The 16,184-nt window shown below is 40.0% G+C and overlaps 1 protein-coding gene across 17 annotated transcripts in view; it reads left to right on the plus strand.

Annotated features, from left to right (window-relative positions):
* The window catches only part of ARHGEF9 (Cdc42 guanine nucleotide exchange factor 9), a 420,665-nt gene that overhangs the window by 336,112 nt on the left and 68,369 nt on the right, over positions 1–16,184 (plus strand). The window lies entirely within an intron of this gene.

Genomic DNA, 16,184 nt, shown 5'->3' on the forward strand with positions numbered 1-16,184 from the left:
TAATTCTCATATAGCATTATATCAGTTTCAGGTGTACAGAATAATAATTTAATATTTCTATATGTTATGAAATGATTGCCACAATAAATCTAGTTAACATCCATTACCATACATAGCTACAACTTTTTTCTCACATCATCATGAATAATCTAGCTTCATAGCAGGTCTTGAGAGCAGGTAATCTCCTTTGTATTCACTTTTTTTTCAAAATAATTTTATTTTAGATGATTTTTTGATTTATTTTTTATTGAAGGATAATTGCTACAGAACTTTGCTGTTTTCTGTCAAACTTCAACATGAATCAGCCATGTGAATGAGTGAAGTGGCTCAGTCGTGTCCGACTCTTTGCAACCCATGGACTGTAGCCTAACCAGGTTCCTCCATCCATGGGATTTTCCAGGCAAGAATACTAGAGTGTGTTGCCATTTCCTTCTTGAGGAGATCTTCCCAACCCAGGGATTGAACCCAGATCTCCCGCATAGTAGGCAGATGCTTTACCGTCTGAGCCACCAGGGAAAATCCGTATATACCCTCCCTTTTGAACCTCCCTCCCATCTCCCTCCCCATCACACCCCTCTAGGTATTTCTATATATATATTTATCTTATCACAATAAGAATTTTGTTCTTTTTATTGTATCTATATGAGATGAGGGAAGTTAAATAAACATTGTGATTATCATTTCATAATATATGTAAAGCAAGCCATCTTGCTGTACACCTTAAACTTATACAGTGATGTATATCAGTTATTTCTGGATAAAACTAGGGGGAAAAGAATCAGCTTGCTTAGATCTACGAAAAACATGCCAACTAAAAAGAACTCTTCAGGCAATTTGATTAGAACAAACACCCTCTTCCAACAACAAAAGATAAGACTCTACACATGGACATCACCAGATGGTCAACACCGAAATCAGATTGATTATATTCTTTGCAGCCAAAGATGGAGAAGTTCTATACAGTCAGCAAAAACAAGACCAGGAGCTGACTGTGGCTCAGATCATGAATTCCTTATTGCCAAATTCAGACTTAAATTGAAGAAAGTAGAGAAAACCACTAGACCATTCAGGTATGACCTAAATCAAATCCCTTATGATTATACAGTGGAAGTGAGAAATAGATTTAAGGGCCTAGATCTGATAGATAGAGTGCCTGATGAACTATGGAATGAGGTTCGTGACATTGTACAGGAGACAGGGATCAAGACTATCCCCATAGAAAAGAAATGCAAAAAAGCAAAATAGCTATCTGGGGAGGCCTTACAAATAGCTGTGAAAAGAAGAGAAGCAAAAAGCAAAGGAGAAAAGGAAAGATATAAGCATCTGAATGTAGAGTTCCAAAGAATAGCAAGAAGAGATAAGAAAGCCTTCTTCAGCAATCAATGCAAAGAAATAGAGGAAAACAACAGAATGGGAAAGACTAGAGATCACTTCAAGAAAATTAGAGATACCAAAGGAACATTTCATGCAAAGATGGGCTCGATAAAGGACAGAAATAGTATGGACTGAACAGAAGCAGAAGATATTAAGAAGAGATGGCAAGAATACACAGAAGAACTGTACAAAAAAGATCTTCACGACCCAGATAATCACGATGGTGTGATCACTGACCTAGAGCCAGACATCCTGGAATGTGAAGTCAAGTGGGCCTTAGAAAGCATCACTATGAAGAAAGCTAGTGGAGGTGATAGAATTCCATTTGAGCTATTCCAAATCCTGAAAGATGATGCTGTGAAAATGCTGCACTCAATATGCAAATTTGGAAAACTCAGCAGTGGCCACAGGACTGGAAAAGGTCAGTTTTCATTCCAATCCCAAGGAAAGGCAATGCCAAAGAATGCTCAAACTACCACACAATTGCACTCATCTCACATGCTAGTAAAGTAATGCTCAAAATTCTTCAGGCCAGGCTTCAGCAATATGTGAACCATGAACTTCCAGATGTTCAAGCTGGTTTTAGAAAAGGCAGAGGAACCAGAGATCAAATTGCCAACATCCGCTGGATCATGGAAAAAGCAAGAGAGTTCCAGAAAAACATCTATTTCTGCTTTATTGACTATGCCAAAGCCTTTGACTGTGTGGATCACAATAAACTGTGAAAAATTCTGAAAGAGATGGGAATGCCAGACCACCTGATCTGCCTCTTGAGAAATCTGTATGCAGGTCAGGAAGCAACAGTTAGAACTGGACATAGAACAACAGACTGGTTCCAAATAGGAAAAGGAGTACGTCAAGGCTGTATATTGTCACCCTGTTTATTTAACTTCTATACAGAGTACATCATGAGAAACGCTGGACTGGAAGAAACACAATCTGGAATCAAGATTCCCGGGAGAAATATCAATAACCTCAGATATGCAGATGACACCACCCTTATGGCAGAAAATGAAGGGGAACTCAAAAGCCTCTTGATGAAAGTGAAAGTGGAGAGTGAAAAAGTTGGCTTAAAGCTCAACATTCAGAAAATGAAGGTCATGACATCTGGTCCCATCACTTCATGGGAAATAGATGGAGAAACAGTGGAAACAGTGGCTGACTTCATTTTTGGGGGCTCCAAAATCACTGCAGATGGTGACTGCAGCCATGAAATTAAAAGACACTTACTCCTCAGAAGGAAAGTTATAAACAACCTAGATAGCATATTCAAAAGCAGACATTACTTTGCCAACAAAGGTTCATCTAGTCAAGGCTATGGTTTTTCCTGTGGTCATGTATGGATGTGAGAGTTGGACTGTGAAGAAGGCTGAGCGCCGAAGAATTGATGCTTTTGAACTGTGGTGTTGGAGAAAACTCTTGAGAGTCCCTTGGACTGCAAGGAGATCCAACCAGTCCATTCTGAAGGAGACCAGCCCTGGGATTTCTTTGGAAGGAATAATGCTAAAGCTGAAACTCCAGTACTTTGGCCAGCTCATGCGAAGAGTTGACTCTTTGGAAAAGACTCTGATGCTGAGAGGAATTGGGAGCAAGAGGAGAAGGGGACGACAGAGGATGAGATGGCTGGATGGCATCACTGACTCGATGGACATGAGTCTGAGTGAACTCCGGGAGTTGGTGATGGACAGGGAGGCCTGGCGTGCTGCGATTCATGGGGTCGCAAAGAGTCGGACCCGACTGGGTGACTGATCTTATTGTTTATAGTTTTCATTTGTATAGTTCTTGATCTTATTTATAAAAATTTATTTCCAAGTAATTAAATTTTTGCTGCTTTATAATTTGCATTTTTATTTCAATTTCCTGTAGTTTGTTGTCATGATATAGAAATACAATTGTTTTTTTTTTAATTTAATTTTATTTTTAAACTTTACATAATTGTATTAGTTTGCCAAATATCAAAATGAATCTGCCACAGGTATACATGTGTTCCCCATCCTGAACCCTCCTCCCTCCTCCCTCCCCACACCATCCCTCTGGGTCGTCCCAGTGCACTAGCCCCAAGCATCCAGTATCGTGCATCAAACCTGGACTGGCAACTCGCTTCTTACATGATATTATACATGTTTCAATGCCATTCTCCCAAATCTTCCCACCCTCTCCCTCTCCCACAGAGTCCATAAGACTGTTCTATACATCAGTGTCTCTTTTGCTGTCTCGTACACCGGGTTATTGTTACCATCTTTCTAAATTCCATATATATGCGTTAGTATACTGTATTGGTGTTTTTCCTTCTGGCTTACTTCACTCTGTATAATAGGCTCCAGTTTCATCCACCTCATTAGAACTGATTCAAATGTATTCTTTTTAATGGCTGAGTAATACTCCATTGTGTATATGTACCATAGCTTTCTTATCCATTCATCTGCTGATGGACATCTAGGTTGCTTCCATGTCCTGGCTATTATAAACAGTGCTGCGATGAACATTGGGGTACACATGTCTCTTTCCCTTCTGGTTTCCTCAGTGTGTATAGTTTTTTATACAGCTGTCCCCCAGTATTGCAGGGATTTGGTTCCAGGACACCTAGCAGATTGAGGTTTGATTTGTGAACCAAGATATAGTCTATCCTGGAGAATGTTCCCTGTGCACTTGAGAAGAAGATATATTCTTCTTCATTTGGATGAAATGTCCTGAAGATACCAATGAGATCCATCTCATCTAATGTATCATTTAGGAGTTGTGTTTTCTTATTAATTTTCTGTTTTGATCATCTGTCCATTGGTTTGAGTAGGTTGTTAAAGTCTCCTCCTATTATTGTGTTACTGTCAATTTCTCCTTTTATGTCTGTTATTGTTTGTCTTATGTTTTGAGGTGCTCCTATGTTGAGTGCATAGATATGTACAATTGTTATGTCTTCCTCTTGCACTGACCCCTTGGTCATTGTCTAGTAGTCTTACTTATCTCTTGTAATCTCCTTTATTTTAAGGTCTATTTTGTCTGATATGAGGATTGCTATTCCAGCTTTCTTTTGCTTCCCATTTGCATGGAATATATTTTCCCATCCTCTTACTTTCAGTCTATATGTGTCTTGAGGTCTGAAGTGGGTTTCTTGTAGACAGCATATATATGGGTCTTGGTTTTGTATCCATTCAGCCAGTCTGTGTCTTTTGGTTGGAGCATTTAATCCATTTACTTTTAAAGTAATTATAGATATATTTGTCCCTATTGCCATTTTCTAATCATTTGTAGTTGATTTTTTAGATCTTTTTTCTTCTGTTGTGTTTCTTCATTATATAAGTCCCTTTAACATTTGTTGTAAAGCTGTTTGCTGGTACTGAATTCTCTTAACTTTTGCTTGTCTCCAGCAATCCCACTGCTGGGCATACACACTGAGGAAACCAGAAGGGAAAGAGACACGTGTACCCCAATGTTCATCGCAGCACTGTTTATAATAGCCAGGTCATGGAAGCAACCTAGATGTCCATCAGCAGATGAATGGATAAGAAAGCAGTGGTACATATACACAATGGAGTATTACTCAGCCATTAAAAAGAATACATTTGAATCAGTTCTAATGAGGTGGATGAAACTGGAGCCTATTATACAGAGTGAAGTAAGCCAGAAGGAAAAACACCAATACAGTATACTAATGCATATATATGGAATTTAGAAAGATGGTAATGATAACCCTGTATACGAGACAGCAAAAGAGACACTGACGTATAAAACAGTCTTATGGACTTTGTGGGAGAGGGAGAGGGTGGGAAGATTTGGGAGAATGGCATTGAAACATGTAAAATATCATGTATGAAACGAGATGCCAGTCCAGGTTCAATGCACGATACTGGATGCTTGGGGCTAGTGCACTGGGACGACCCAGAGGGATGGTGTGGGGAGGGAGGAGGGAGGAGGGTTCAGGATGGGGAACACATGTATACCTGTGGTGGACTCATTTTGATGTTTGGCAAAGCTAATACAATTATGTGGAGTTTGAAAATAAAATAAAATTAATTAAAATTAAAAAAATAAAATAAAATAAAATAAAATAAAAAAATAAAATTCAATCACAATAAAAAAAAATAAATAAAGGTTTCCTAAGGAATCTGAAAAAAAAAAAAAAAAAGGTTTTGATTTCTCCATCAATTTTGAATGAGATCCTTGTTGGGTACAGTAATCTTGGTTGCAGATTTTTCCCTTTCAGTCCTTTAAATATATCCTGCCATTCCCTTCTGGCCTGCAGAGATTCTGCTGAAAGATCAGCTGTTAAGCATATGGGGTTTCCCTTGTATGTTACTTGTTGCTTCTCCCTTGCTGCTTTTAATATTCTTTCTTTGTGTTTCATCTTTGTTAGTTTGATTAGTATGTGTCCTGGCATGTTTCTCCTTGGGTTTATCCTGTATGGGACTCTTTGTGCCTTTTAGATTTGATTGGCTATTTCCTTTTCCATGTTGGGGAAATTTTCAACTATAATCTCTTCAGAAGTTTTCTCATATCCTTTCTTTTTCTCTTCTTATTCTTCTGGGACCCCTATAGTTCAAATGTTGCTCATTTGATATGGTCCCATAGCTTTCTTAGACTGTCCTCAGCTCTTTTCATTCGTTTTACTTTATTCTGCTCTTCAGAAGTTATTTTCACCGTTTTATCTTCCAGCTCACTGATTCATTATTCTGAATCAGGTATTCTTCTACTGGTTTCTTCTAGAGTATTTCTAATTTCAGTAATTGTGTTGTTTGTCTCTGTATGTTTATTCTTTAATTCCTCTAGGTCTTTGTTAATTGATTCTTGCATTTTGTCCATTTTGTTTTCAAGGTTTTTGATCATCTTTACTATCATTATTTTGAATTATTTTTCAGGTAATTTTCATATTTCCTCTTCATTTATTTGGACTTCTATGTTTCTAATTTGTTATTTCATTTATGCAGTATTTCTCTGCCTTTTCTTTTCTTTCTTTTTTTTTTTAAGTTATTGTGTTTGGGGTCTCCTTTTCCCAGGCTTCAAGGAAAGTTGAATTCTTTCCTTGAAGAAGGTTGAATTTTTTCTTTCTTTTGGTTTCTGCCCTCCTAAGGTTGGTCCATTGCTTTGTGTGAGCTTTCTATAGGGTGAGATTTGTGGTCAGTTTTTGTTTGTTTGTTTGTTTTTCCTCTTCTGGGAAAGGCTGAGTGAGGTGGTACTCCTGTATGCTGATGATTTGGTTTGTATTTTTATTTTGTTTGCTATTTAGACCAGGCGTCCTGCAAAGGTGCTACTGGTAGTTGGGTGATGCCAGGTGATATAGTCAAGTGGTTTCTTTGGGGGAGTTCTCACTATTTGATATTCCTAGGGTTAGTGTTCTTGCCTGGAGAATCCCAGGGACAGGGGAGACTGGTGGGCTTCCGTCTATGGGGTCGCACAGAGTCGGACACGACTGAAGCAACTTAGCAGCAGCAGCAGCGTTAGTTCTCTGGTACTCTAGGGTCTTGGAGTCAATGCTCCCAGTCCAAAGTCTCAGGGTTTGATCTCTCGTCAGAAATGAAGACTCCACAAGTGGTTTATTATGCCATTAAGTGAGAGTAAAACAAATATTCAAAAATAAGAAACTAAAGATGAACCCCAGAGAAATGGCAGTTACAAAATCAGGTACGTAGTAATTCAAATAATGGAATATATACATATACATATACACCCATGAGCAAAATGAAAATAGTCCAACAAAAATAAAGTACAGTAGACTGATCCAGAGAACAAAGGAAATCAAAAATTATATTTAGCAGTTAAGAATAAAACTAACAAGCACAAAATGGTAAACAAAACTAATGCAAGGTGCCAGGTAGGGAATAAAGCAATGAAAATAAAACTAACAAATATGTTGAGAGGAAAGGGAAGAAAGAAAGAGGGGGGCAGTCCTAAGATGGTGGAGGAATAGGATGGGGAGACAACTTTCTCCCCTACAAATTCATTGAAAGATCATTTGAACGCTGAACAAATTCCACAAAATAACTTCTGAACACTGGCAGAGGACACCAGGCATCCAGAAATGCAGCCCATTATCTTCAAAAGGAGGTAGGACAAAATATAAAAGATAAAAAGAGGGACAAAAGAGTTAGGGATGGAGACCCATCCTGAGGAGGGAGATGTGAAAGAGTAGAAGTTTCCAAACACCAGGAAACCCTCTCACCAGTGGGTCTATGGGGAGTTTTGGAATCTCAGAGGGCAACATAACTGGGAGGAAAAAATAAATAAAGCCCACAGATTATGTGCCTAACTGCAACTTCCAGCAGAGAAGTAGCCCAGACCAGCGCATTCGCCACCAGCAAGCGGGGACTGAACAGGGAGGTGTGGGCTGCATTGCTTAGGGTAAGGACCTGGCCTGAATGCCCTGAGGATAATCTGAGGGAGCTAAGGTGAGATAGCAACCCAAACTGTGAGACAGCGAGAGAGAGAGAGAGAGGGAGAGAAAGGAGAGAGAGAGAGAGAGAGAGAGAGAACTTTCCCATGAAAAGCTCTAACCTAAAGCACTGCCAGACCTGCTCACAGAATAAAGGACTGAGCGAATACCAGAGGAGAGCTAGCCACCTGTGGACTGGCCCATCCCCTGCCAGAAGCAGAGAGGCAGGCCAGTGACAGCCAGAGCTGGAAAGGGGCAATCTCGGCCCCAGAGACGGCATCCTCTACCAATCTGCAAGCAGGCTAGCAGTTGGTAACAAAGTCTTCCTGGGATCCTGGATGGTTGCCATTCGCCAGGAGGGTTGCAGTCAGAGATCAGCTCCCCAGAAGAGACACACGGCACACCTGAGATGGCTCTCCCACTGTGCACCCAGGAAATCGAGGGGCTGGGACTGGTGAGGCGATAAGATGCACCACACTCCTGGGGAGAGTGCACTCACCAAACAACTGGTTGCCTGAGCTGCTCTGACCTGGGAAGGGCACAAAACACAGGCCCAACCGATTCTGTGCCTTTGTGGAGTACCACAGAACCTGAGCCTGTGCGGCTTAGACCTTGGAAGTGCATGCAACCCAGGGCCTGCTTTTGACAGTTCCCCTGCAGAGCAACCTGGACCTGAGCAGTGTAGACCAGGAAAGCACACACACTGTGAGTGGGCTCAAACCCACTGTGGCCCAGACACTGCAAGCACTCCCCATACACGCCAGTGATATTTGTGTGCATTGTTCCTCCCTCCCTACAGCACAACTGAACAAGTAAGCTTAAATAAGTGACCACATTCGCCCCCTGTGTCAGGGCAGAAAGTAGACACTGAAGAGAGTTGCAAATAGAAGAAGCCAAAATAAACAGAGGGAACCGCTTTGGAAGTGATAATTGCAACAGATTAAAACCCTGTAGTTAGCACAGACTACATTGGAAGGGGCCTATAGACCTTGAGAAGAAGTATAAGCTGGAGCAAGGAACTATCTGAAACTGAACTGACCCCGCACTGCCCACAACAGCTCCAGAAAAATTCCTAGATATATTTTACTATTATCATTTTTTAATTTTTTCATTTTAAGTCCTTTATTACTCCTTTAATTTTCATAGTTATAACCTACTATTATCTTGCAAAAAAGACCTTATTTTTAAAGCAAATTTCATATATATTTTTAATAATTTTTGAGATTTTTTTTTTAATATTGTATTTTTGAGAGTCTAATGTCTACTCTAGATTTTTAATCTTTGGCTTTTGTATTTGTTATCAATTTTGTACCTTTAAGAATCCAATCTTCAGTACCCATTTTTACTTAGGAGTGTGATTACTGACTTGATTGCCCTCTCCCCCTTTTGACTCTCTTTTTTCTCCTCCAGGTCACCTCTATCTCCTCCCTCCCCTTTCTCTTCTCTACTCAATTCTGTGAATCTCTTTCAGTATTCCAGGCTGTGGAGAACAGTTAGGGAACTGATTACTGGCTAGATCCGTCTCTCTCCTTTTGACTTGCCCTCTTCTCCTCCTGGTTACCTTTATCACCTTCCTCCCTCTTCTGTTCTCCATGTAACTCTGTAAACCTCTGTGGGTGTCCCCCAGTGTGGAGAATCTTTTTTCCATTAACCTAGATGTTTTACCATCAGTGCAGTATAGATGGAGAAGTCTTGAGGCTACTGTAAGAATAAGACTGAAAACCAGAGGCAGGAGGCTTAAATCCAAAACTTGAGAACACCAAAAAACTCCTGGCTCCAGGGAACATTAAGCAAAAAGCTCATCCAAAAACCTCCATACCCGAACTGAAACCAAGGTCCACCCAAGTGTGAACAAATTCCAGAACAAGACATACCACACTAATTCTCCAGCAACACAAGAATATAGCCCTAGGATTAATATACAAGCTGTCCAAAGTCACACCAAACACATAGACCTCAAAATTCACTACTGGACACTTAATTGCACTCCAGAGAGAAGAGATACAGCTCCACACACCAGAACACCGACTCAAGCTTCCCTAACCAGGAAACCTTGACAAGCCGCTTGTCCAACCTCACCCACAGGAAGGAACCTCTATAACAAAGAGGAACCACAAACTTGCAGCATACACAAGGCCCACCCCAAACACAGCAGTCTAAACAAGATGAAAAGGCAGAGAAATATTCAGCAGGTAAAGGAACATGATAAATGCCCACCACACCAAACAAAAGAGGAGGAGATAGGGAGTCTACTGAAAAAGAGTTCACAATAATGATAGTAAAAATGATACAAAATCTTGAACACAAAATGGAGTTACAGATAAATAGTCTGGAGGCAAGGATTGAGAAGATGCAAAAAATGTTTACCAAGGACCTAGAAAAAATAAAAAAGAGTCAATCAATAATTAATAATGCAATAACTGAGATCAAAAACAATCTCGAGGGAACCAACAGTGGAATAACTGAGGCAGAAGATAGGATAAGTGAGGTGGAAGATACAATGATGGAAATAAATGAAGTAGAGGGGGGAAAAGAATTAAAAGAAATGAGGACAACCTCAGAGACCTCTGGGACAATGTCAAATGCCCCAACATTTGAATCATATGAGTCCCAGAAGAAGAAGACAAAAAGAAAGTCCATGAGAAAATATTTGAGGAGATAATAGTTGAAAACTTCCCTAAAATGGGGACGGAAATAGCCACCCAAGTCCAACAAACCCAGAGAATCCCAAACAGGATAAACCCAAGGTGAAACACCGAAGACACATATTAATCAAATTAACAAAGATCAAACACAAAGAACAAATATTAAAAGCAGCAAGGGAAAAACAACAAATAACACACAAGAAGATTCCCATAAGGATAACAATTGATCTTTCAATACAAACTCTTCAGGCCAGAAGGGATTGCAAGACATACCTAAAGTGATGAAAGAAAAAAACCTACAGCCCAGATTACTGTACCCAGCAAGGATCTCATTCAAATATGAAGGAGAGATCAAAAGCTTTACAGATAAGCAAAAGCTGAGGGAATTCAGCACCACCAAACCAGCTCTCCAACAAATGCTAAAGGATCTTCTCTAGACAGGAAAAGAAGAAGTAAAACTCTCACTGTTTGCAGATGACATGATCCTCTGCATTGAAAACCCTAAAGACACCACCAGAAAATTACTAGAGCTAATCAATGAATATAGTAAATGTGCAGGATATAAAATTAACACACAGAAATCCATACCATTCCTATACACTAACAATGAGAAAAGAGAAATTAAAGAAACAATTCCATTCACCATTGCAACAAAAGAATAAAATACTTAGGAATAAACCTACCTAAATAAACAAAATACCTATATATAGAAAACTATAAAACACTGATGAAAGAAATCAAAGATGATACAAATAGACAGAGAAATATACCATGTTCATGGATTGGAAGAATCAATACAGTGAAAACGAGTATACCACCAAAAGCAATCTATAGATTCAATACAATCCCTATCAAGCTACCAGTGGTATTTTTCAGAGAACTAGAACAAATAATTTCACAATTTGTATGGAAATACAAAAAACCTAAAATAGTCAAAGCAATCTTGAGAAAGAAGAATGGAACTGGAGGAATCAACCTGCCTGACATCAGACTATACACAAAGCTACTGTCATCAAGATGGTATGGTACTGGCACAAAGACAGAAATATAAATCAGTGGTACAAAATAGAAAGCCCAGAGATAAATCCATGCACCTATGGACACCTTATATTTGACAAAGGAGGCAAGAATATACAATGGAGAAAAAGACAGTCTCTTTAACAAGTGGTGCTGGGAAAACTGGTCAGTCACTTGTAAAAGAATGAAACTAGAACACTTTCTAACACCATACACAAAAATAAACTCAAAATGAATTAAAGATCTCAATGTAAGACCAGAGACTATAAAACTCCTAGAGGAAAACATAGGCAAAACACTCTCTGACATAAATCACAGCAAGATCCTCTATGAGCCATCTCCCAGAGTTATGGAAATAAAAGCAAAAATAAACAAATGGGACCTAACTAAACTTAAAAGCTTTTGCACAATGAAGGAAACTATAAGCAAGGTGAAAAGACAGCTTTAAGAATGGGAGAAAATAATAGGAAGTAAAACAAATGACAAAGAATAAATCTCAAAACTATATAAGTAGCTCTTGCAGCTCAATTCCAGAGAAATAAACATCCCAATCAAAAAAAATGGACCAAAGAACTAAATAGACATTTCTCCAAAGAAGACATACAGATGACTAACAGACACATGAAAAGATGCTCAACTTCACTCATTATCAGAGAAATGCAAATCAAAACCACAATGAGGTACCATCTCACACTGGTCAGAATGGCTGCTATCAAAAAGTCTACAAACAGTAAATGCTGGGGAGGGTGTGGAGAAAAGGGAACCCTCTTAAACTGTTGGTGGGAATGAAAATCAGTACAGCCATTATGGAGAACCGTGTGGGGATTCCATAAAAAACTGCCATATGACCCAACAATCCCACTGCTGGGCATACACACTGAGGGAACCAGAATTGAAAGAGACACGTGTACCCCAATGTTCATCACTGCACTGTTTACAATACCCAGGACATGGAAGCAACCTAGATGTCCATCGGCAGATGAATGGATGAAAAAGCTGTGGTACATATACATAGTTGATTATTACTCAGCCATTAAAAAGAATGCATTTGAATTAGTTCTAATGAGGTGGATGAAACTGGAGCCTATTATACAGAGTGAAGTAAGTCAGAAAGAAAAACAACAATGTAGTATATTAACGCATATATATGGAATTTAGAAAGATGATAATGACGACCCTATATGTGAGATGGCAAAAGAGACACAGAAGTATAGAACAGTCTTTTGGATTCTGTGGGAGAAGACAAGGGTGGGATAATTTGAGAGAATAGTATTGATACAGGTATATTATCATATGTGAAACAGACCGCTAGTCCAGGTTTGATGCCCAAGACAGGGTGCTCAGGGCTGGTGCACTGGCATGACCCTGAGGGATGGGATGGGGAGGGAGGTGGGAGGGGGGGTTCAGGATGGGGAACACATTTACACCCATGGCTGATTCATGTCAATGTATGGCAAAACCCACTACAATATTGTAATGTAATTAGCCTCCAATTAATATAAATAAATTATTTTTTTTTAAAAAGAAAGACTAGATATGCAAAGTTAAATAGAGGTAGATGAAGAAGATTTATATACATTAGAGATTATCTGCAAGGGGGAAAGAACAGTAGGAAAGGCAAACAAAAGAATAAATTTAGAAATAATATAATAGGCTTAAAAAATTACAATTATAAAAAAGAGAAATGAGAAAAAAATGGAAGAAGAAAGAAAAAAGGGGAAAAAAGAGGAAAACTCCACACAATTGCAAAAGCCCAATGTAGAGGCAGAGGTTTATAACAACAATAGAAAGTGTGACTAAATATACACATATACATATAGACACATAAGAAAAATCAAAACAGTCCAACAAAAATTAACTGCAATATATTGACCTGGTGAACAAAGGAAACCAAAAATTGTATCTACCAGAACAAAACTAATTAAAGCACAAACTGGAAAACAAAACTAAAGCAAGGTGCCAATTGGGGAATAAAGCAATGAAAGTAAAACTAACAAATACGTTGAGAGGAAAGGAGAGAAAGAAATAATAGATATGCAAAGTTAAATAGAGGTTGATGAAGAAGATTTCTATACATTAAAGGTTAATTGCAAGGGAGAAATAACAGTAGGAAAAGCAAACAAAGGAATAAACGTAGAAAAATAATATTAGGTTTAAAAAATTACAATTAAAAAAAAAGAGAAAAGGAAAAAAGAAGAAAACTCCACAGAACTGCAAATGCCCAACGTAGAGGCAGAGTTTTATGACAATAAAAAATGTGACTGAGGGAAAAAAAAAAAAAACTCCAAAGCTTAATTGGGTTTCTTAGTGCCAATGAAATTGACAACTATAACAGAGGGGAGAAAAAAGAAAAAAAATAAAATCCAAAATAATCTACAGAACAAGTAAAAAAATAAGAGTAATAAATGATTTTCTTGAGTCTCTGCTGTCAGAGTCCTTTCCTGCTCTGGGAATCACAGTTCACCTTACCTCCCTAGGTTGCCATCCAACACTGTACTGATCTCTGGACCTGTGTGGGGGCTGCTCAGATTCTAATCTGGTCCTACTCTTGTGTGTTCTTTCCTCCAATGTCCCCAGCTATCAGAGCTAGTGCATTTTCTTTTTTGGGAGCTCTCAATGGCCTTTAATATATTCCACAGACACAGAGTCTGCTTAGTTGATCGTGTGGATTTAATCTGCCACTTGTACATCTGGTGGGGATGTTTTGGGTCTTCTTCCTTAGCCACACTGCCCCTGGGTTTCAGTTGTGGTTTTATTTCCACCTCTGCACATGGTTTATCCACTGGGGTTTAGCTCCTGAGGCTGCCCTGGAGGGCTTGGGTTTGCCCCTGTGAGGGCCAGGTGTGGAAGTGGTGCATCTCCTTGGGTCATAGGGGTTCTGGCAGCACCAGGTACTCAGGGGGATTGGCGGCTAGGGCAGCAGGAAATATAGTGTTCTAGAAGTGTATGGCAACCAGTATTGACCAATAAGCTCCAGTATTCTTGCCTGGAGAACCCCATCTCTGATAGAGAAGCCTGGCATGCCACAGTCTACAGGGTCGCAAAGAGTCGGACAGGACTGAAGCAACTATGTGTGTGTAAACACAAGACTTTTTTTTTTTTTTTTGTCTGTGGCAGCTCTGCCCCAGTGAGAGTTGAGTGTGAAGGTGGTGCAGCTGCTTGGCTTGCAGGGACCCTGGCAGCACCAAGTGTTCAGGTACACAAACTGCCTCCATGGCAGGAGTTATGGCCGTATCAGTCTTTTTTCAAGCCTCTTGTAGCTGGTGATCAGAAGGCCTCTTTGGCCAGTCTTTCTCCATAGCTCCGCCTGTTCAGGCACTTAGAGGGATCCCTTGCCTGGGGTCCTTCTCTGTTGTTTGTCATGTCAGGCACATAGAGAGCCACCCCCCCCCTGCCCCGACTGGGGTCTACTCTGTAGATTGGCGCATTAGGCACTTAAAAGGGCACCCTAGGTGGGGTCCTACTCTGTAGTTTGGCTCATTGGTCACTTAAAGGAGCACCCTGGCTGGCGTCCTACTCTGTAGTTCAGTGCATGAGGCATTTGATGGGCCACCCTCTCTATTGTTCAACTGCAGATGCTGGCATGTGGGGAGAGACATGCTAGGGTGATAGCCCCACCCCCTATGCGTGACTTAGGAGTATCACCTTGCTTCCATGGCTGCCTGGCTTTCCGACTTCCCTCCATAGACATTTCCCCCCATGATCTCCTCCCTCACATCCCCTCAATGTGTCTCTTGGCAGTCAACAGCAGCCCTCGCACTGGGACTGCTCCAGAATCCCTAAACTCCAGCTCCCAGCTGCTACACCTTCCAGGGGACCTGCATCCCTGTCCAGGGTATGTATGGCTGTGTCAAGGACTGTCTGATTGTCATTCCATTTAGGCTGCCACAAATCAGCTATTTTACTCTCAGTCTTAAATGTTTATCCTGTGACTCAGACAGTTGCCCTACTGTGAGGATCAGACCCCTGATTCAGTTCCCCCACCTGCTGAGGGTAGATCCAGTCCTACTAATACTCGTGTTTTCCCCCCTAGTTTCTTCATTTTACCAAGTTTTGCGTGATTCTATATAATCTTTTCCACTGGCCAGGTACTCCTGTCCGCTCTCAGCTGGTGTTCTGCATGCACTTCTGTGTCTGAAGTTGTATTCCTGATGTATCTGTGGAGAGAGATGTACTCCATGTCCACCTACTCCACCACCATCTTGTTATCTCAGCTTCACTCTTTTCTCTGCAGCTTTCGCATCTCTTTCAGCCTTTGCAGAATTGAAGAGAGTTAGAGTCTTGCTCTGGGTTAGGTTAGTTTGATCTATCCAGACCATTTAACCTTTCTCCATATCAGCAATAAGGTTGTTTTCACTTCCTTATCATTTGTGTGTTCACTGGAGTAGCACTTTTAGTTTCCTTCAAGAATGTTTCCCTTGCATTCACAACTTGGCTAACTATTTGGTGCAAGAGTTATAGCTTTTAGCCTGTCTCAGCTTTTGATATACCTTCCTTCCTAAGTTTACTTATTTCTAGTTTTTGATTTAAAGTTAGAGACATATAATGCTTCCTCTCACTTGAACACTAGAGATCATTGCAGAATTATAAATTGACTTGACTTCAGTATTGTTGTGTCTTAGGGAATAGTGAAGCCAGAGAAGAGAGAGAGAGGGGAACAGTGGAGTAGGCAGAACACACAACACTTATGTATTACATTCACCTTGCTATATAGGTTTGTAGCATCCACAAACAATTACAATATTAACATCAAAGATCACTGATCATAGATCACCATAACAAAT

Source organism: Bos taurus, chromosome X, assembly GCF_002263795.3.
Source record: "Bos taurus isolate L1 Dominette 01449 registration number 42190680 breed Hereford chromosome X, ARS-UCD2.0, whole genome shotgun sequence".
NCBI classification, from domain to species: domain Eukaryota; kingdom Metazoa; phylum Chordata; class Mammalia; order Artiodactyla; family Bovidae; genus Bos; species Bos taurus.